We start from the raw sequence: 21,937 nt of genomic DNA, 5'->3' as shown, positions 1-21,937 counted from the left end.
CCCCTAAGTTCATAGAGCATCATTATAATCAGTATTTTGAACTCTGCATATCATAGATTGCTTGTCTCCATTTTTCAGTTCTTTTTCTGGAGTTTTGTTCTGTTCTTTCACTTGGGACATGTTTCATTGACTCCTCATTTTGGCAGCCTCCCTGTGTTTATTTCTATGTATTACATAGAACTGCTACATATCCTGGGTTTGGTAGAGTGGCCTAATGTAGCAGGTGTTCTGTAGGGTTCAGTGGCACAGCCTCCCATTCACCAGAGCTGGGCACTTAAGGCATGCCCTTCCCCCAACCCCCGTGGGTTGTGTACACCCTCCTTCTATAGTTGAGTCTTGATTGCTGTTGGCATATCAATGGGAGGGATTTACTTTCAGGGCAGTCAGCTGCAAGGACTGGCTGCAATTATCATGGAAAACCAGCTGTGCAGGGGCCCACCCAACAGAGCAGGACTTACTTAGTGATGCTCTGGTGCCTGCTGAGTCCGCCCCTCAAGTGTGTGACTTGTGGAGGGGTTGGGTGGTGCTTCAGTGTGGTCTGCAGCTGTCCATGGGTGCACTGGCTCTGGGCCTCCTGAGAGGTACAAACCATGGTCAGCCACTGCCTGCGTTCTGCTGTGAGTCATCCGGCATGAGCTACAAATCAATCTGCAGATAGCTGCTACTTGTGCTGGGCTTAGAGGTGCCCAGAAGAGGCCAAGTTGTGAACCAAGGCCAGCTGCCACTAGTACTGGGCCTGGGGTCACTTAGAGAGAGGTACAGAGCACACTGAGGCCAGATGTTGCTTGTTTGAGAGATTTTGGGAAAATCTGAAGCATGAGCCAAGAAAAGACCGTTTGTATGGAAAAGCCATTGGAAACAGCTTGAGTGGGCCTGCAAGTTGGGTGGGGCAAGGTCTCAAGGAATCACCAGGGCAGGGCAAACAGTGCTAGTCAGGTTGATGGAGATATGGTGCCTGTCTGCTGGCTCTGTGGGTGAGGAAAGCGGTCAGAAAAGGAATAATGGCTTCTACCAGCACTTCTGTTTGGGAGAAAGCTGCCCCTCCAGCTCTCACCCTGATGCAATTCAGTTACTTTCTGTATGTCCCTGGTGCCTTTCAAGCTGCTGCCCCAGTGCTGGAGCTCAAAGCAAGTGAGTTCAAGTAAGTCTGTGTATGGGCCCTTTAAGGGAAATGCTGGGGACTCCAGAAGCCCTCAGTCTCACTCAGCCACAATCACTGCTGGTTTTTATAGTCAGAAGTTATGGGGACTTCTCTTCCTTGCCCTGGAATCCAGGGTAGGGAGGCTGGTGTGGGGCTGGGACTCCTCATTCCTTCCGATGGACCTCAACAGGTGAGATATCCTTCCTGATTTTTATCCACCACACATGGGTGTTGGACCAGCCTGTTCTGCATTTCTGCCTCTCCTACCAGTCTATGTTGCTTCTTCTTCATATCCCTAGTTGTAGGACTTCTGCTCAGCTAGATTTCAGGCAGGTTGTCCTGTAGTTTACTTGTGTTTACTTTGATGTGGTCATGGAAGGACGTGCTATGCTGCCAATGCTGCCATCTTGACCAAAAGCCCAACTCATTCTAATTTTAAAATGCCATTTTATTGTAAACTAAATATCCATAGCCACATGAAACTTTTTTCTAGATTCTCTGTATAATTTTTCTGGGAGGTTTTTGTGTGTGACAATAAAATACATTTAAATTACTACAGCTTTAGAGGTAATTTTGATATCTAGTAGTGTTGCAGGTGGAAATGAGGCCCTTTCAAGGAATCACAGGGAAAGCATTCCAGAAACCCACATATGGGAGGATAAAGCTTAGGGGTAGGTATATTGAAGAAGCTGGAGCAAACAGTCCATAAAGTACTGTCCTGGATTCAGTTTTGGTATCTCACATCCCAACATGGGAAACATTCAGCCTCGTCTTCACCAGGCCCAGTACAAACGACAGTGTCCAAAAATTTTGTGCCATGCCGAAGCTAGTGCGTATCTGTCCCCATCCAGCTAGCTTAATCTGTTCCCAGCTGTGCTGCAGCTGGTGCTGTGCACAGGTCCATGCTCCAAGGCTGCACAGCTCCAGAATCCCAGGGGGCTGTTAGGGCCACATGGCTGCCATGGAGACACAATGCATGAAGGAGCAGGGTGAGAGCATGTTGGTGGCGGGGGTTGGTAGTTGAGAGAGACCTTTGTTAAGCTTGTGTTATTTTATCTTGGGCTTGGGAAGGACCAAGCACTCTTTCAAACTAACCAATCAACTTCACAACTTTTTGTGGGCTTCTGTTTATTTCTCCCCCAACCAATACATTTCCTAGATCTTCCGGGGGTCCTCTGTCCCTTTTCCAATCTGATTCTTTTCCCAGGCTAGACAGACAGGACTTTATGGTCGCTATCTTAGTTCCTATTGTTGATGTCAAAGCAGAAGTACCTCCCCGTGCGCCATTTGACTTCTACTGGGAATGAACCCAGCAGAGGAATTTGCCCTTTATTGTTTTATTCCTCCCCTGGTAATCTGCAGGAAAACAGATCAATTGTATCCTGAGAAGGGTGGACAGCTGGTCCTTTCTCTCTCTACAGGGGAAAGAGAGATGTTAATTCCCTTGGTGGGGAAATGCTGTGATCCCCTGGGGTACCTATGAATGCTGCAACTTCCTAGCAAGACAGGCTTATTATCTGATTCAGCTTCCAAGTTTATTAGGCTTGATATCTGATTCCCTTTGTTCTCTTCCTTTAATAATATCTAGCTATCTAAGCTAACAGTGAGACCCATTCCCCTTCATTGTTCTTTGTCACGTTTTCTTGGCTGTCCTTGCAAATTTTTCATGCCAGATAAACTTTAGAATCAGTTCAGTTTCATATAATATACAATTTAGTTTTTCTCTCAGCTTTTTATTTTGAAATTTTTTAAATTTAAAGATAAACAGAAAGACCAGCAAAATGAAAACCTATATACTCTTTTTCAGATTCATCAATTGTTAACATTTGCTACATTTGCTTAATTGCTCTTTTTGTCCAGCTGTTACACTCCAGCTGTTAAAAAGGAAAAATGCGAACTAGAACTCCAATACATTGTAAATGAGATTGCAAAATGGTATGGGCACTTAGGAAAGAGTTTGACAGTGCCTTATAAAGTAAAAATACACTTGCCTTATCACCCAGCAGCCAAGAACAAATGTGAATATATGCCCACACCAAGACTGATATGCAATCGCATTTTTCATAATAAGAACTGGAACAAACAATTGATTTCAAAATTCTTTATCATGCAATACTACTCTCCATTAAAAAGAAACGATATTATAAATATGTGCAATAACATGGATGAATCCAAAAAAAACACTATGCTAAATGAAAGAAGTCAAACACAAAAGATAACATATTGTATGATGCCATTTGTGTAAAATTTTAGAAAAAGCAAAACCATAGTGGCAGAAAGTAGGTCAAGATTGCACAGAGCTAGGTGTTAGGTAAGGGAAATGATTGCAGTGGAGAAAGGGAGAAATTTTAGGGTAATGAAAACATTTTGTATCTTAATTGTGGTGATGATTAATGAGTATATAAAAATTCCAAACTCATTAAAATGTACAGTTAAAATGGATGAAAATGAATGAATCTTTTTTCATGAAAATTATCCCAAACTTATAAATAAATTTGGGGGAATCTAAAAAAGAATTAGGCAACTCAGTAAGAACTGATTTGAAAAGCTCTCCAAGACAAAAGCTAGTATTTGTACAAGAGAAAAATAATCTGAGTCTGTGTCTGTAATTGCATAGACTATCTCTTGAAGTCTAAGAATGGAATTGGTAAGAGGGCTGTCTGTGGGGAGTTGAATTGGGTGGTAGGGAGAAGTAGTGGGCCTTTTTTGAAACTTTTTCTGGGTACACATAATACCCAGTTAAAAATAATTAACTAAAATAAAATAAACTGAACTTAGATTCAAAACTTCACTGAGTTTGCCATGTGCCAGGCATTGGCTAAGAGCTTAATAATAACAACTTGAGGCATACAGAAATTAAGTAATGGGGAGGGGGGATGGGCAGAGAGGAGGGGAAAGGGGTAAGAATTGAGACAACTGTGATAGAGTAACAATTTTAAATGATTTAAAAAAAAAGAAGCTAAGTAATGTGTCTGAGATCATACAGCTGGCCAGGAGCTGTGAATAACGAAAGGCTCTCTGGATCCTTAGAGCATGTAAGGGAATACGATTAAGTCGATGAGTGCTTCCTGTAGGAAGCACAAGAAAGCACAAGAAAGAAAGAGTTTATGGTACTGGCACACCCACTCAAGGGGCCTTGGTCTGAAGGCCGGACTGAAACAACTAGCAGGCCCCAGAGGACTAGTCCAGGGACCCAAGACCTAAGGATTATGTTGTGAGAGTTACACCTTAATCAGAGGTCTCCATATTGAATCAAAGGGAAATAAGCCAGGCAGGACATTAGGATTTCCTGTCTGACTCAGGACAGCTTGAAGCATGTTAAGTAATGCCTCAGTCTCAGATGCTCTGCCACCTAGCAGGGATACAGGTTATGTGTGCCTTTCAGCGGCAGGAAGGGCCAGGGTAGGAGAAAGGTATTCAGAGAAAAGAGGGAAAGGGGGAAAATAGTTGAAGCGTATAAATGGCGTAGGGTCTGTGACGGAAGTATCTCTTCCACTGTGTCCTGTGTATGGTCTCTGGGATGGAATAAGCACAAGAGGACAGCTGCTGGATGTAACAGGGTGTTGCTCTGTTACCCCTGAAACCTGAATATCTCCAGAAACTGCTGTTCCCATTTATCGCCAGATTACCTGGTTGGGAGAGTGAGCCATTGCAAGCCAGTGTCTGGATCTTGACACCTTACTCAAATTATTAGACACTTTTCCTAGTATCATTTTCAGTAATTCTATTTTCACTGCTTTTTTAGGACACACAACTTTTCTGATCCCTCCAATTTCTCTCCTGCATATCTGAGAACTAGGAGAGAAGTAAAATCTGTCCCCAAGGCAGGGTGATAGATGGTTTAGTACATTGAGTAGCTTGTTCCAACCACTTTGAAACTTGCTACTATAGCTAGACTATAATTGGTTGGTATGAATCTGAATCTTATGTTTCTTCCCTACAGTGTGTGTCCTGTCTTACCCAATTTCTGAGAACTTTTCTTATAGACATTCATGTCTGTCACACCATCCAATCTATCAAAACCTCAAGGCTCTACCTCCAAATATATCTACCTCAAGGCTCTACCTCCAAATACATCTATTGCTCTCCCTATTACATGCACACCCATCTAAGGCAGGAAACGGATAGCACACTTCAAATTGGGCAATTCTAGGAAAGTTTAATAAAGGGGCTATTAAAGTAATAAACTGGTGTAGGGAAATACAAGTACACTAGTGGTGACCACTATGGCCCTAGAAGGAATTGGGGGAGGGAACAATTATTAGAATAGAAAAAGAACTTTGTGGAGAGGGCTGTCTGACAGGAGCTGTAACCTTTCATCAAGAGCTATAGTGCTCACAACAACCCTGCAGATTGGAAGCCATGGGAATACCCTGATCTAGCCTCCTCATACCCTCTGATCTCTTACCAGTGCTCTATATTGACCAGTGCTCCACAGTGGCCAAGTTCAACCAGAAGAGGCCAGAGGCTTCAGCCAAAACGGATCAGCTTTCTGTAGCACAGAGCAGGATAGAGAGGGATAGAGGAGACCTGAAAGGGTTAAACACACCATCATCTTTAACCTGAATTACTGCAGTCACATTAACCTATAGTCTGATTTCTTCACAGCCTCCAAGCAGTCTTTTTTTTCAATTGTAATGAGATATATATAACATAAATTTGCCATTTTAACCATTTTACATGTGCAATGCAGTGACATTAATTACATTTACAATGTTCTGCAACCATCACCGCTATACATTTCCAAACATTTTTTTATAACCCCAAACAGAAACTCTGTACCCATGAAGCAATAATTTTTTATTCTTCTCACTCATGAGCCCCTGATAATCTCTAATCTACTTTTTATCTCTGTGAGTTCGTCTGTCCTAGATATTGCATGTGAGTGAAATCATGCAATATTTATCTGTTTGTATCTGGCTTCTTTCACTTAGCATAATGTTTACAAAGTTCATCCATGTTGTAGTATGTATCAGAACTTCATTCCTTTGTATACTTGACTAATATTTCACTGTATTCATATACTAAATTTGTTTATCCATTCATCTGCTGATGGACACTTTGGTTGTTTCTACCTTTTGGCTAGAATAATGCTGCAATGAGCATTAGCATATAGGTATTTGTTTGAGTCCCTATTTTCAATTGTTTGGGTTATATACCTAAGAGTGAAACTTCTGGGTTATCTAGCAATTATATGTTTAACTTTTTGAGGAACCCTAATGTAACCTTTTATTTTTAAATATTTTATTTATTTATTTATTTATTTAGAGAGAGTGAGGGGAATGGGGAGAGAGAGAGAGAGAAACATCAATGTGTGGTTGCCTCTTGGGAACCAGGTGTGCAACCCAGGCATGTGCCCTGACTGGGAATTGAACACGGTGCTCAATCCACTGAGCCACACCAGCCAGGGCATCCCAATGTAACCTTTTAAAAATATAACTTCATGACGTTATTTTCCTCTTTATAACCCTTTAATGTTTCCCAAATTTAAAATTTATTATAACTTGTATATTATAAAGTTACAGCAATAAAAACAGTGTGGTACTGGCATAAGGGGAAATATAGATCAATAGAATAGAATTGAAAGCCAGACATAAATACATATATTTATAGGTAATTGATTTCAGACAAGAGTCCAAAGATAATTCAATGGGAAAAGAGTAGTCCTTTCAACAAATAGTGCTGGGTCATTCAGATATCCACACACAAAAGAATGAAATTGGACCCCTTATTTACACTTATACAAACAAAAAGGTAACTCAAAAAGGACTGTAGGCCTAAATGCATAAAGAGCTAAAAGCATAAAGCTCTCAGAAGAAAACATAGGCGTAAATCTTTGTGATGATGGTAAAAGCTTCTCAACTATAACACCAAAAGCACAGCAACCAAAAAAAAAAAAAAAAGATAAATTAGACTTCATCAAATTAAAACTTCTGTGCTTTGAAAGTAAAAAGAATCCAGAGTAAAATAAAATATTTGCAAATCATATTTGATAAAGGATTTGTATCAAGAATATATAAAGAATTCTTATTATTCAACAGTAAAAAGACAAACCAGTAAAAAATGGGCTAAGAATTTGAATAGACAGTTCTCCAAATTAGATATACAAGTGTCTGATAGCACATAAAAATGTTCAACATCATTAGCCATCAAGGAAATACAAATCAAAACCACAATGAGATACCACTTCACTTACTCTCTAGAATGGCTATTATCAGAAAGAGAAGCTTTTTCGGCCGCCATCTTGGTTCTGCGTTCCCCACACAAAATGTCCAGTGAAGCCACAGAAACCATCCCTGCTACAGAGCAGGAGTTGCCACATTCCCAGGCTGAGACAGGGTCTGTGACAGAATCTGACAGTGATGAATCAGTACCAGAGCCGGAGGAATAAGATTCCACACAGACAAGCACACAACAAGCCTAGCTGGCAGCAGCAGCTGAATAGATGAAAAACTAGTCTGTAAAGCAAAACAGAGCTAGAGTGAAAAGAAGGCAGGGAAGTCTATTCCAAACAAGGTCTTTGACAATTTACAGGAGTTACTAGGGTCACTATCCAGAAATCTAAGAATATCCTCTTTGTCATCACAAAACCAGATGTCTACAAAAGCCCAGCTTCAGATACTTACATAGTTTTGGAGGAGGCTAAGATCAAGGATTTATCTCAGCAAGCACAGTGGCGCAGCTGCTGAGAAATTCAAAGTTCAAGGTGAAGCTGTCTCAAACATTCAAGAAAACACAGACTACAGCTGTACAAGGGGGGAGTGAAGAGGAAGAGGTTGATGAAACAGGTGTGTAAGTTATGGACATAGAACTGGTCATGTCACAAGCAAATGTGTCAAGAGCAGAGGCAGTCTGAGCCCTGAAGAACAACAGTTATGATATTGTAAATGCTATTATGGAATGAACATCATCAAAATTGAGGGTTATTTTTTGTTTTTTTTGTTTTTGTTTTTGGTGTTTCAAAAGTTACTGCAGCTTGATTTGAAATTTGTACTTTCTATCATTAATAAAGTTATGGCTTCTTGTAGGATAAAAAAAAAAACCAAAAAACAAATGTTGATGAGAATGTGGAGAAATTGGCCCCCTTTGTTTTTTTCTAGATTTAACTAATAAAAGTCATATAAATACTTTGTTTTTCCCCTTCTATTAAATTATAAGTTCCTTGCCCTGACCAGCATGGCTCAGTTGGTTGAGCCAAAGGTCACTGGTTTGATTCCTGGTCAGGGCATATGCCTGGGTTGTGGGCCTGGTCCCCTGCTGGGGCACGTGCAAAAGGCAACTGATTGATATTTCTCTCACACTTCAATGTTTCTCTTTATTTACTTATAAATAAATAAAGTCTTTTTAAAAATGGTAAGTTCCTTGAGTACTGGGACTGGATCTTATATAATATTTATCCATCACAAACCTTTAACAGATTTAAAACTAATATTCCTATTTAACAATTTATCTAATCACACATGTACATTTTGCAACTAATTTGTCTTGGTAGAATCATCACAAGCCTACTCAAGCTATATGTCTTTTCATTCCCCAGTAGTGGGAGTAGAAATGTGTACAGCCCTGGCAGAGGTCGCTCAGTGGATTGAGTGTAAACCAAAGGGTCGCCGGTTCCATTCCCAATTAGGGCATATGCTTGGGTTTCAGGCCAGGTCCGCAGTAGGGGGCATGCAAGAGGCAATCATATGTTGATGTTTCTCTCCCTCCCTCCCTCCCTTCTCCTCTCTCTAAAAATAAATAAATAAATATTTAAATTAAAAAAAGAAAAGAAATGTGTACAATATTCTAGAGGACACTGTAGCAATACAGTAAGCAGCTGCTCTCTTTCCACTGTAGAGCCCAGGGTGCCTGGAATGGCCGATCAATGTCTTTCACACTGTGGTTGTCATATCTCTTTCTCCAAGTAGCCTGTCACAGTACTTAAATCACTAGTATGAGCTGCATTGTAGACTCAGATCCAGTGAGAAGGTTTTATCTCCCAGATTAAATGTCTTAAATATAGCTCATCAGTGAAGAACTTAGAGGAAGCTTACTGCAGGAAGGAACTCAGAAATGTGATGAGAAAAAAGGCAGCTGAAACTTCCACTCTGGCCAGTGTGGAATAACAGGGGCTGGATTTACCCTCTGCCTTAAACAACTAGAAAACAAACAACAAAATATAGAAAACAATGGTTTTCAGACACTGGACAGTAGACGGCACAGGACTGTGATCCCTGAGAAGAGAGAAACAATGTGAGCCCTATGATTGTGCTATCTTACTGTGTGGAGGCAGCTTCCAGGCTGCAGTGTAAGGAAAGGGAAACCAAACAGCCCAGAAGTCTCTCTGCAATGAAGAAACGGATAGGAGTTCAGGAAGGCCAAGACAGTGTGTTCAGGACAGTGTGCTGAAGAGGAAGGAAGTGCACAAAGAAATTCAGAAATACAAATCGAAACTGCAATGAGATACCACTTCACTTGCTCTAGGAAGAATCAAAAAGATAACACATGAAGTGATATATGTATTATTTAATGGTAGACGGATATTTAAAGGTGTAGTTTTTAAGTATATTTTATTATGTTACAGTAGTAAAGATGTATATTATAAACTCCAGTACAACAACTAAAGAAATAAAGGTATAGCCCTGGCTGGTGTGGCTCAGTGGATTGCATGCTGGCCTGCTAACCGAAAGGTTGCTGGTTCAATTCCCAGTCAGGGCACACGTCTGAGTTGCAGGCCAGGCCCCCACTTGGGGGCATGTGAGAGGCCACCAATGGACATTTCTTTCTCTCGTACATCTAAGAATAAGTAAATTTAAAAACATTTAAAAAAAATGAAATAAAAGTATAACTAATATGCCACTAGTGCAGACAAAGTGGAATCATTTGATCCAAAAGAAAGCAGGGAAACAAGAAAAAAGGAACAAACTATGTATGCTGTCAGATAGGTACTAGACTTCTCAGGGTGATCACTTGTAAATTATATAAATATCAATCACTTTGTTGTACACCTAAAACTAATATAATATTGTATGTTAACTGTTTTTTTTTTTTTAAGATTTTATCTGTTCATTTCTAGAGAGAAGGGAAGGAAGGGAAAGAAACATCAATGTGTGAGAGAAACACCCACATTTGTTGCCTCTCCGACATCTTCACAGCCTGCAACCCAGGCATGTGCCCTGACTGGGAATCGAACCAGCAACCTTTCGATTGGCAGGCTAGTGTTCAATCCACTGAGCCACACCAGCCAAGGCTCAACTGTTATTATTTTTTTAATCATTTTTGAATTGTTTTCCTAATTTATTTTGTTAATTGGTGATTGTATCAACTAGATTTTGAATGTTAAACCAACTTGTGCTTTTTATAAGCACCGTGTAAGTAGGGTTTTTGTTTTCCGGGATTTTTTAATATACAATCTAATATCCTTTTAATTGATTTTTTAGTCAGTTACATTTAATTTAGCTACTGATTTTATAGATGGGCTTAAAACTACAATCTTGCTCTTCATTTTCTATTTCCACCTGTTGTTTGTTCCTCCTTCCTCATTTCCTTTTGGATTAATGAAGTAATTTTCACTCTGCTTTTTTCCTGCTGTTTGACTTTTTAGTTGTGCTTTCTTTTATTATGCTTCTAATGATTACTTTAAAGATTACAATATGCATCATTACAAGAGCTTACCTGCATTTACCCGACTTTAATAGTCAATGTTGGCAGCTTGTGTATCCTGCTACTTCCTTGTCCTCATTGTATTTAACAGTTGCATCACCTTCCATTATATGTGTAATATGGTTGAAATAAGACCACAATTTTTGAAATATGGTTTTGGGACTTACTAAGAAATCTGCATGCAGGAAGAAGTGAGAGGAGCTTGCACCAATTAGAAGCTGGGCAACTATTTCACCTTGGTTCTTAACGTATTGTTTTTATGAGTTCTCATCCAGAAGCCAATTCAAGACATGCTGCCTCCCCAATCTTTCCAGAAATCATTTGGGAATCTAGAGCTAAAGAAGGTCCTATCCTGACAAATAAATTTCAGAAGATTGAAAAGGCATTGCAGTATATACTTTGAAAAGGGCAGGAGGTACTACTAGTAATTAAGATAAAATATATATTTAAAAAATGCTCTAAATGTGAACAAATGGAATCACAGTAAACAAGATCAAAATATACATCTAAAAGGAGAAACAAATACTACTTTTAAATGAGTGGTTTATTGTCAGTGCTTTTTTTATAGCATATTTTTCCTTTACTCTTTCTTCCCATTTCATATATATATGTGTGTGTGTATATATATATATATGTGTGTGTATATATATATATATGTATATGTATATATATATATGTGTGTGTGTGTATATATATATATAAAATTGCAAAACGAGGATATTGCCCTACCACTCATGAAAACTGTTCTGGCACCAAAAGTAATGACAGATGTTAAGTGTAATAGAAAATTAGAGCAAAGAGCCATTTGACTTTAGTCTTTATGTACCATGAATACATCATTAAAACATCACACGGAGAAGTTTATATGGTGATTGTTCACCTGCTGTACTGTGGACCTTTAACATTTTGTCCCCTTTTCAGTGAACCAGAGTAAAAATAGTCATCTACCCTTACTGTTATTTGCTGATTTTTTTTTTTTTTATGGTAATATTCTATCCTTATGACACTATTGCAACCAAATTGACTTTACCATCTTGGCTTTAGTAGGTATAGGAGACAGTGGATTACCATCTTTATTGCTATAATGTGTTAAGCATTATATGCTAGTAGAATCTAGTTTAATTGTTTCAGGTGGAAAGTATTCTTTCAGTTTCCATTTTGAATGTGTTTGGACTAAACAAACAATAAACTACTGATGTCTGAAAAATAAAATAAAATAAAAGGAGAAACAAATATTTATTTGAAAAAATAAAGGTAGTCCTAGAATTGTATTCAGAGTGTTTAACCTGTTGAATATGTGACTTAAGAGTTCCTTTGATTAGGGGACTGGCAGATTTCCCTCATCAGAAACAGATATATTCAAAGGTTTCCCACACCATCCTCTGATAGGTCACATTTATAGCCATACCCAAATCTTCAAGCCCTGATTCCAGGATCTGCCTCTACGGTTATTTCCCTAAGTGTCCTTACAGGTGGGGTTGGAGATATTTATTACTCATAGAATCAGAACAGCTGACAACAGCTCTGCAAACCATCAGCTTTCATTTTAACTGCTATTGATGGTCTGTTGGCTATTGCTCTGCTGGCTACTGTCACCCTGCTGCACACAAGCTAATGTCCACTTTACTGCCAGTGGATCATGATGGGGCTCAGGCTGCTGCTGACCTCTTCTTCAGGGTCATGGCTGCCTGGCTGACCACTACCTCAGCAGCTGCAGTTGCTACCAGACTTCTCTGAACTGCCAACCTTTAGCACTCAAAAGTCTCTGGACAAAGGGAGAAAGCCTCTGTCACAACCAGAGGGGATTCCCTGAACAGAGATGTTGAGCTCCTAAGACTCAGGTCATTCTTTGGCAAGCCTTCACTGGCCATATAGGCTCTTTGAGAGGTTCTGTCAGAAAGTGATCAGGATTCCTGACCACCACAGGTTCATAAAGTCCATAGTCTAGAAACACCAGTAAAGAGACATCATATCATCAATAAAAAATACTATTATCTATGTTTCCAGACTTTGTGGCTATCCTGTTTACAGACTGGAACCACTGCTCTTAACAAAACCCAGCTCCGCTGTATGGTCCAGCCCACTCCAGCAGATTCTAGCAGACCATTTATCTTTCAAGGCTTCCAACGACTCTGACTGTTTTCAGAAACCCCCAGGCCATATGGCAACTAAAATTTGAATTCTAAATATGGGCTAGGTTCGTTTTTGACTGACACGACTCCTAAGCCTGGTGCATACCTCATATTTTAATGTCTGTTAACATTACATGACCTTTTAAGAAGCAGCACTCCAGTATTTTGACAGTTGAGAGGTTGGTGTGGAGTGAGCACACAGAGGACCTCCAGCCAATATACATACCACTGTGTAAATTTATTATTATACATGTAAGTTAGCTAACACCAATTAACAATGAACGTTGTTTACTTTAAAAATTTTTTTTCTTTTACTGATTTTATAGAGAGGGGAAAGGAGGGAGAAAGAGATGGAAAGAAACACCAATGTGAGAGAGAAACATCAATTGCTTGCCTCCTGCATGAACCACAACCAGCAACCCAGGCATGTGGCCCAACTGGGAATTGACCCTATGACCCTTTGGTTTGCAGGATGACACCCAACCAACTGAGCCACACTGGTCAAGGTAACAATTAACACTGTTTTTTGTTGTTGTTGTTGTTTTGCCTGGCCGGTGTGGCTCAGTGGATTGAGTACTGGCCTGCAAACCAAAGGGTTGCTGGTTCAACCTCTGGGCCATTTTGCTGTTTGTGACATGAGACACACAGTTGCTGTGGGTGTCATCAAAGCAATGGACAAGAAGGCAGCTGGAGCTGGGGAAGTCACCAAGTCTGCCTAGAAATTTCAGAAGGCTGAATGAATATTATCCCCAATACCTGCCACCTAGTCTTAATCAATGGTGGAAGAACAGTCTACTTGTATCAATTGGCCGTTTAAGTTTAATAGTAAAAGACTGGTTAATATTGAGCATCGGCCTGCGAACCAAGTGTTGCTAGTTCGATTCCCAGTCAGGGCACATGACTAGGTTGCACGTCAGGTCAGTTGGGGGCGCGAGTGAGAGGCAACCACACAGTGATGTTTCTCTCCCTCTCTTTCTCCTCTCTCTAAAAACAAACAAACAAATAAATTATTATTTTTTTAGAAGACTGGTTAATGATTGCAATGCATCATAAAACCTTCAGAAGGGAAAGAGAATGTTTTTGTGGACAATTTGGGGTCTTGTATGTGTGTGTGCACAGCAGTTTTTAAGTTATTAGTTCTTTTTTAATTTAATTTAATTTTATCTATTTATTTTTAGAGAGAGGGGAAAGGCGGGAGAGAGAGAGGGAAAGAAACGTCAATGTGTGGTTGCCTCTCGCACACCACCAACTGAGGATTTGGTCCACAACCCAGGCATGTACCCTGACTGGGAATTGAATAGGTGACCCTTTAGTTTGCAGGCTGGCGCTCAATCCACTGAGCCACACCAGCCAGGGGAAGTTATTAGTTTTTAATCAGTACATTTTAACGGAAACAACTTGACCAAAAATCTGTCACAAAATTTTGAGATCCATGAAAAAAATTTTTAATAAGAAAAAAAGAAGAAGAAACGGAAGTATACAGTGGACTATTACACATCAGTAAAATAAGCAAGTCACAGGAAAATAGGTTTAGGTAAAATAAGATGACATGTCCTTTAGGGAGATATATATATATATATTTACCAAAACTATAAAGAACTATTCAAATGATAAATATCAAAATCAGGATGCTTCAGGAAATGAGGAAAAGAGGAAAAGGGAGATGATTGGGAAGGGGCAAGAGTGAAAAAATTAACCTTAGAGTAAGATTTTAAGGACCAAAAGCCCCTCATACATTTGTTGGACTATGGGATAGATTGGGAGTATGTCACCAGATAGGGATACTGACAGTTCTGGAGAGAAAGTAAGGTGCCCAAAGTTACCTGTGAGTCCAAGGCAGGACAGGAACTAGAGTCCCGGACTCCACACTCTGTTCCAATGTCCTCCTTACTATACTCCTATCTGAAAACTATTCACTGATGAGTCCCTATTTGTATTTTCAGCCTGACCTCTCCACTTAGCTCCAGTAGCATAAATCTCCACTGACTCCTCAACATTTCACTTAGATGTCTCAAAGGCATCTCAAACTAACATGTCTCAAGCCAAACTTTTCCAGTGTGCTTCCTCCCCATGAAGGACACCACCATTCACCCAGTTCTTAGGAGTATTTAAGTCATCCTTTTTTTTTCCTTCAAAGTCATTCTTTTTTTTTTAGAGATTTTATGTATTTATTTACAGAGAGAGGGGAAAGGAGGGAGAAACATCAATTGGTTGCCTCTTGCATGCCCCCAACTGGGACCTGGCCCACAACCCAGGCATGTGCCCTGACTAGGAATCGAACTGGCGACCTTTTGGTTCGCAGGCCAGTGCTCAATCTACTGAGCCAGGGCTAAGTCATTCTTAATACTCTGTCTCTCTGCTTCCCAACCCCTTCCTCACCAACCAACTTCTGTCAAATTTATTTCCTAAATATTTCTCAAGTCCATCACCTCTCCATCTTCTCTACCCTACCACCACTTTAATTCAAGTGACCAAAATGATCTCTCACCTGGTTTATTATACTAACCAAATGGCTCTAGATACCTTTAGTCTATTCTCCCAGCACCCAGATTAGGCTTCTCAACACGCAAATCTAATCACGTCACCAGCCTTTACCTTTAACACCATTCAGTGATAATGACAAGATAATTTAAATTTTTTTTAATCCTTACCCGAGGACATTTTTTCACTGCTTTTTAGAGAGAGAGGAAAGGAGAGAGCAAAACATCAATGTGAGAGAGCTACATCTACTGGTTGCCTCCCATATGTGCCCAGACCGGAAATTGTACCAGCCCAGACCGGGATCAAACCCGCAACCTTTTGGACAACGCTCCATCCAACTGAGCCACACTGGCCAGGGCCTGACAATGTATTTAATATCAACTGATTACTATACTGATAATCCTTTTAGATAACCCTGGCTGGTTTAGCTCAGTGGATTGAGCGTCGGCCTGCGAGCTAAGTGTCGCTGGTTCGATCTTCCAGTCAGGGTACATCAGAGAAGGAAAACTCTGACTCCAAAAAACCTCCGCTGCCTTGCGGCATACCTCTTCAGGGGAAAGGCTAAGGGAGTAAACCCCGACAGAAAATCCGGAGCCGGAGTCCCTAAGGCGGTTTGACGTTGTAGTCAACACCGGCAACTCCTGCGGCGCACCTGAACCCAAGCTGTATCGACTCCGTCTTTCCCTTGGACCCTTCAGCTGCGAAGAGAGGGGGGGTCTGCTGCATGGGCAACAGCAGACCCTCCATATCACCCTGCCCAGGCTCTGTAGCTTCAGCTCCACTGGAGAGGACACTCCAGCGTCATCGCAAGATGTCGATTCAACACGGGAGGAGACAGATGCCGTGTCACTCCCGAGTCGGACTGCACAGCCATTCTCGGCGGTGCAGATAGACACTTAAGAAGCTACACCATCGTCTCTCGAGACGGACGGCTGCCGACGACGGAATCCTTTTAGATGCAATAATAGAATAGTGGTTATTTATGTTTTTAAGTCTTTAATCTTTAGTGATCCATAAGTAAATTATTTATGGATATAATTAAAATCTTGGTTTTACTTCAAACAATTCAATGGGAAGTGGGTGGGGAAAGGTATGGGTTGGAAGAATAGAGATGAAACAAGCTAGAGCCTAGATTAATAAAAGCTTGATAGGAAGATGGGCATTTAACCCTAACTGAGTAGCTCAGTTGGTTTGAGCATTGTCCCGATATGCCAAGGTTGTGGGTTCAATTCCTAATCAGAGCGCATATAAGAGTCAACCAATGAATGCATAGATGAGTGGAGCAATAAGCTGGCATTTCTCTCTCTAAAATAAATCAATTCAAAAAATTTTAATGGGAGTTTGTTATACTATTTATTCTACTTTGGTATATACTTGATATTTTACCTAATAAAAAAATAATTAAGACACATGCATATATATACTCACTGTTAGGGACTGAATGTGTCTCCCAAAATATAATAGTATGAGGAGGTTATTAGGTTTAGATGATGTCATGAAGCTAGAGCCTCCATGATGGGATTAGTACCCTTATAAAGGGAGACCAGAGAGCTTGCTCTCTCTCTTCCTATCATGTGTGGACACAGCAAGAAGCTAACTGCAAGCCAGGTAGAGCTCTCATTAGGAGCTCTCCAATAGGCCTGCATCTTGATATTGGCCTTCCCAGCCTCCAGAACTGTGAGAAATAAATTTCTGTTGCTTAAGCCACCTAGTCTATACTCTTTTGTTATAGCAGCCAAGCTAACATACTCAAACACTCTTCAGTTCTTCTAATTGCCTTCAGAATAGACCAAAATCTTAAACATGCCTTACAAGGCTCTGCATGTTCTGGTCCCTCCCTACTTCTCTAGCCTCATCTTACATTGTACTCCTCCTCACGCTGCCTGTCAGCTTCACAGACCTTCTTTCACAGTTTAGAGTCTCCATCAAGCTGCCTCTCACCAAAAGGCCTTTGCACATGCTATTCTAGCTGGAAAAAACACACAGCTGTGCTCATCGTCACCATCTTTGCCTAAGTAATTCTTATCTTCAAGTTTCAGTTGAAACATCACTTCCTCAGTAAAGATTTTTATCACTAAGGTGACCATGTCCTGACTTCCCTAAAAGTCTGTTTACCCCCTGTTCGTTTCAGCCTAATTATTAACAGCTGTCCCTTTCACTCTCAAAGTCATCTTTTTAGATAAATTACATGGTCACCCCATCGGTGAGGAAGTCCTCTATCACATGGGCCAGTTGCCCTGTCACATGCTCACATAGCTCTTTGCACCTTGCCTTCATTGCACTAAAGCTTACATTTACACAATTGTGAGGATTAGTACCGTTGCCCCTCATTAAACTATGTAAATTTTGATTGCTGGGACTGTGTCTGTTTTCTTGTTCATTCATTATTGTGTCAACATCTCTCACACAAAATCACACTTTATGTGCCTGGCACATAGTAAGCACACGTTTGCTAAATGTATGAATTTCTGTTGTCAGGCAGGCTAATTTACTGAAATACTCTGTACTGCCCCAACTCTGAAACCCACTTGCAAGGTGGAAGCCTGGTGTTTCTTCTCATCAGTCCTGAGCTCCATAAAGGGGAGAGAGGGAAAACAGGGGAAAAGTGCTGGGGCCTCTGAGCTTCCAGGACTAGGAAGGACACAGGTCTGCAGGTTACATACGCGGTGGGGACCTCTGGCTTGTCCCTCTTGCTGGGACTCCAGTGCCCTGTAGAACCTGAGGGGAAGTTGGGGGTTCCACGGTGAACATCCTCTACAAGCCATGCTGCCTGCCATGGGCAGTCAGGTAACAGGTGACCTCTCATAGATGCCCAGGACTAGACACCAGAATGGCCTCATCTGTCCACACTCTAGAACAAGGGCCTCAAATGAGGGCCTATGTCTTATTCATCTCATGGCTGCAAGTTCTCTGAGTTTGCTGAATGTAACTGGAATGACAATGCCAGACTTAAACTAGTCCGGCTCCTTGAGGTGGGCAAAATCCCCACCTACTGGCCTCTTCAGGAACTGCAGACTGCTTAAGCAGCCTGTGCAGGGAGCAGAGGGTGAGAACTCAGTGGTCAGTAGGAACTTCGCTTTCCTGGCAGCTGTTAGCACCAGGAACATTGCAGTGAACTATCAATTCCCTAAAATACCCAGGGGACAAAATAAAGTACTAACCGTTGGCTTGGGTACCAAAGGTCTTTGTCATTGAACCTTCAGTCAGACTTAGCACTATGTTACCCCTATCTGCAACACACCCTCTTGATCCATCCTAAGGACCCCCTTCTCTCCCAGGAAAAAATGTCTTCTTTGCATGCTAAGACACCTGATAAGCTGTTACTCTCCTCAGAATCCTGGGTCAAGGTCAGCCAACTCTTTTCTTGCTTGTCCCTATTGGGGAGCTACTCTGGTGCTTGATGACAGGACTGTATAGAATTGTTCCCACGTCCAACTTCCCCCAGCAGATATTGAGCTCTCTGGGAGTTCTATGGCTGGCACATAGTAGGCAATGTTGAATACAAGTAGACTGATTTTCAGACACAGAAACCTGGGTTCTTGTCTCAATGTGCCACTAAGTTGTGGTTTTATCAGCCCTAAGCAAAGCATTTGATACTCAGCTATTGCCCCAGTTCTCAACTAGGGGCAATTTTGCCTCCAGGGTATGTTTGGCAATATCTGAAACACGGGTTGTCAAAACAAGAGGAATGCTACTGATATCTAGTAGAGGCCAGGAATGCTGCTACACATGCTTCAATACACACAACAGTACTCCACAACAAAGAATTATCTGGTGCAAAATGGCAATGGATGCTGAGGTTGAGAAACCTTGATTTAGTTTGTATCCGCCTAACAGGGTGGGTTGCAGTGAGGATATACCATGAAGCACAAGCCTACAAAAGGGTGTAGGGAAGTATCCTGCCTTGTGTGTCATTTTGAGGCACACTGCAGAGGGGCATGAGCAGTCCTGTATGTGATTCACTGAACTTGTGGATTTCAGCGATAAGTGGCAACTCCAGATCCCTCACAAAACTAAAGTTTCTGAGAAATAAAATCAATTCTGCCTATCAATCTTTGGCATCATGAATGAAGATGCTAAAAAAACAACAAACAAGAAGAAACCCATTGCCAGGATATATCAATTAACTCTGACATGGTTTGAGCCTTTGTTGAAATGGCATATTGCACATCACAAGGACATCAAAGAAAGTAATTTCAAAAATTATTTTATTGCGCAAGTGGCAGTCACGGAGTGCTTACACATGCCAGGAACCATTCTAAGTGCTTTAGATAAATTCTCAGTCTTTACAATAACCCTCCAGAGAAGTCAGATTTTACAGATGAGATGAGAAAATACTCACATTTAAAATGATAAAGTACACTCAGAGACATTAAGTAATTTCCTAGTAAATGCTCTTAAGACAATTTGTTAAACTGCCTCATTTGTGTAACACGTAAAGTATATGTAGCAAGTTCAGATTTGCAAAGCCTAAGGGGAAAGGAGGTCTAATAAGTAAACAAACAAACAGAAAAAAACAAGACTGGGAAAGGTTGTGTTTATAAAATGTACAAGAAAAAACAATAAGCCATAGCTTTATTTTTATTTATTTTTAAAAAATCCTCACCCGAGGATATATTTATTGATTTTAGAGAAGAAGGAAAGGAGAGCAAGAGACAAACATCAATGTGAGTAACATCAACTGGTTGCCTCCTGTATATACCCGATGGGGAAATGAACCGGCAACGTTTGGTGCATGGATGATGCTCCAACAGGGCCATTGGGCCAGGGCAAGCCATAAACAATAAGCAGTAAACTTACAAATTACTCATTTAAGAAGAAAAGTGAATGGATGTATATTTCATTTTAAAATGAAAACACCTGAAAAACAAAAATTTGCAATCTACAATATGGGCAAAATACTAAAGCAACCCAAACATGTACCAATAAGATACTAGTTTAAATAACTTACACTATTTCCATACAATGGAGTACCATGCAGCCATTAAAAATGAGCTGCTGTGTTCTGTTATGAAATGAGCTCCAAAGTTATAAAACACCACATATGGCAAACTACCCTGTTTGTATAAAGAAAAGGTGATAAGTACACTGAGAAACTATTTAGGAGACACAAGAATCAAGTCCCAAAAAACAGGTCTAAGAGATGGAAATTTAATTTTCACTTAATTCATTCATATCTAACCAGTATCATAGCAAATGACATCATGAGGAAAGAAAAAATATCAATTCCTTTCTTTCCAAATACTCTCAGAGCAGCAGGTTTCAACCCTGGTTGCTTTTTAGGAGCACCTGGGAGCTTTAAATCACTTGGGAACTAAAACACCAGAGACACCAGGGTCTGACTCAACCAGTCTGGAATGGGACCCTGTATATCAGTGTTTTTAGAAGTGTCCCCCATTGATTCTAATTTTCAACCAGTGTTATGAAATCTCTGATTTATATCAAGGATTAGCAAACTTTTTCTGTAAATGGCCAGATAGTATATATTGTAGGCTTTTGTGGGTCACATGAAGTCTGTCATGTTTTTTAGGTGGGTCTGCCAGTAAAGACAGAAAGACCTACTGGATAAATTTAAAAAGAGATGTAAGAACTTGTCATATTCTTTGTTAAAGCCCTTTAAAAATGTAAAGACCATTCTTAGCTCCAAGGCAATACAAAAACAAGCTATGAGCTACATCTGACCCATAGGCTATTTCGCCAACCCCCCAATTTAGACTACACACCAGCTGAACTATTGCCTGAAAAAGGCACCATGAGATTAAGGTATGGCCAAGACAAGCCAGAAAACTGTTTCCAAGAAGGCTCTGCAGTGAATTCTCAGGTCTGGACCCCAGCCCTCTAACTGCCACCCAAGTTGTTCTAGTTTGAATAGGAGGTGGGAGGGCTTTGGGCTCACAATAAAACTCCCAAGACACATTATAAACCAACCAGTTTATTATTTTATAATAAGATGTATAATTTTAACCATGCAGACTGAAATACCTATGTCAGCATGAACAGTGCATTTCCTTCCTAGAGGCAGTTACATGGAAAACCAGGTTATTGATAAGTATGAAATCCAAACAAGGGATGGTCAATTTTAAGCCTATACCTTGTTCATAAAACTGGGGCACACCTTCCCACAACAGGGACAGCCCAGCCTCCAGTTTATTGACTCTTCCTTCTCCATCTTGTTCTGGCTGAGCACTGCCAACACGTCCTACAGCTTTACAATCTGCCAGCTTAGCATAGGAGTCGCATCTCTGCTCATTGATTTTTATCATTACCTCCGCTGTTACTGACAATGATGGTTCTGAAGGGGGCACATCAAATGCTCCCCATGTACCAACTACAAGATACAATAATCCTGTTAGGATGCTCTCCCAAACCTACTCTACTCAAGTTTCAGCACACACATAGGTGACATATTAAATTCCCCCTGATTAATGTAACCTAATGCCTACTGAGGACTGAGATTATTACAGTTTTTCTTCTTTTACTTTTTTGATTAGTGATTCCCAACCATGTAGGAGTTAATGAAATTAAGTTTGTTCACTGTGCT

The 21,937-nt window shown here is 40.5% G+C and overlaps 1 non-coding gene and 1 pseudogene across 1 annotated transcript; one reads left to right on the top strand and one right to left on the bottom strand.

Annotated features, from left to right (window-relative positions):
* Positions 1-7,409: 7,409 nt before the first annotated feature.
* LOC150010542 (nascent polypeptide-associated complex subunit alpha pseudogene) lies at positions 7,410-8,110 on the top strand (annotated as a pseudogene).
* A 12,816-nt stretch (positions 8,111-20,926) lies between these two features.
* LOC150010541 (U7 small nuclear RNA) lies at positions 20,927-20,989 on the bottom strand. Its single transcript, XR_016511536.1, has one exon. It is a non-coding gene; the product is annotated as a U7 small nuclear RNA (small nuclear RNA).
* Positions 20,990-21,937: the final 948 nt, after the last annotated feature.

Source organism: Furipterus horrens, unplaced genomic scaffold (assembly GCF_987537825.1).
Source record: "Furipterus horrens unplaced genomic scaffold, mFurHor1.1.pri manual_scaffold_5, whole genome shotgun sequence".
NCBI lineage: Eukaryota > Metazoa > Chordata > Mammalia > Chiroptera > Furipteridae > Furipterus > Furipterus horrens.
This window is presented reverse-complemented; position numbering and strand designations above follow the sequence as displayed.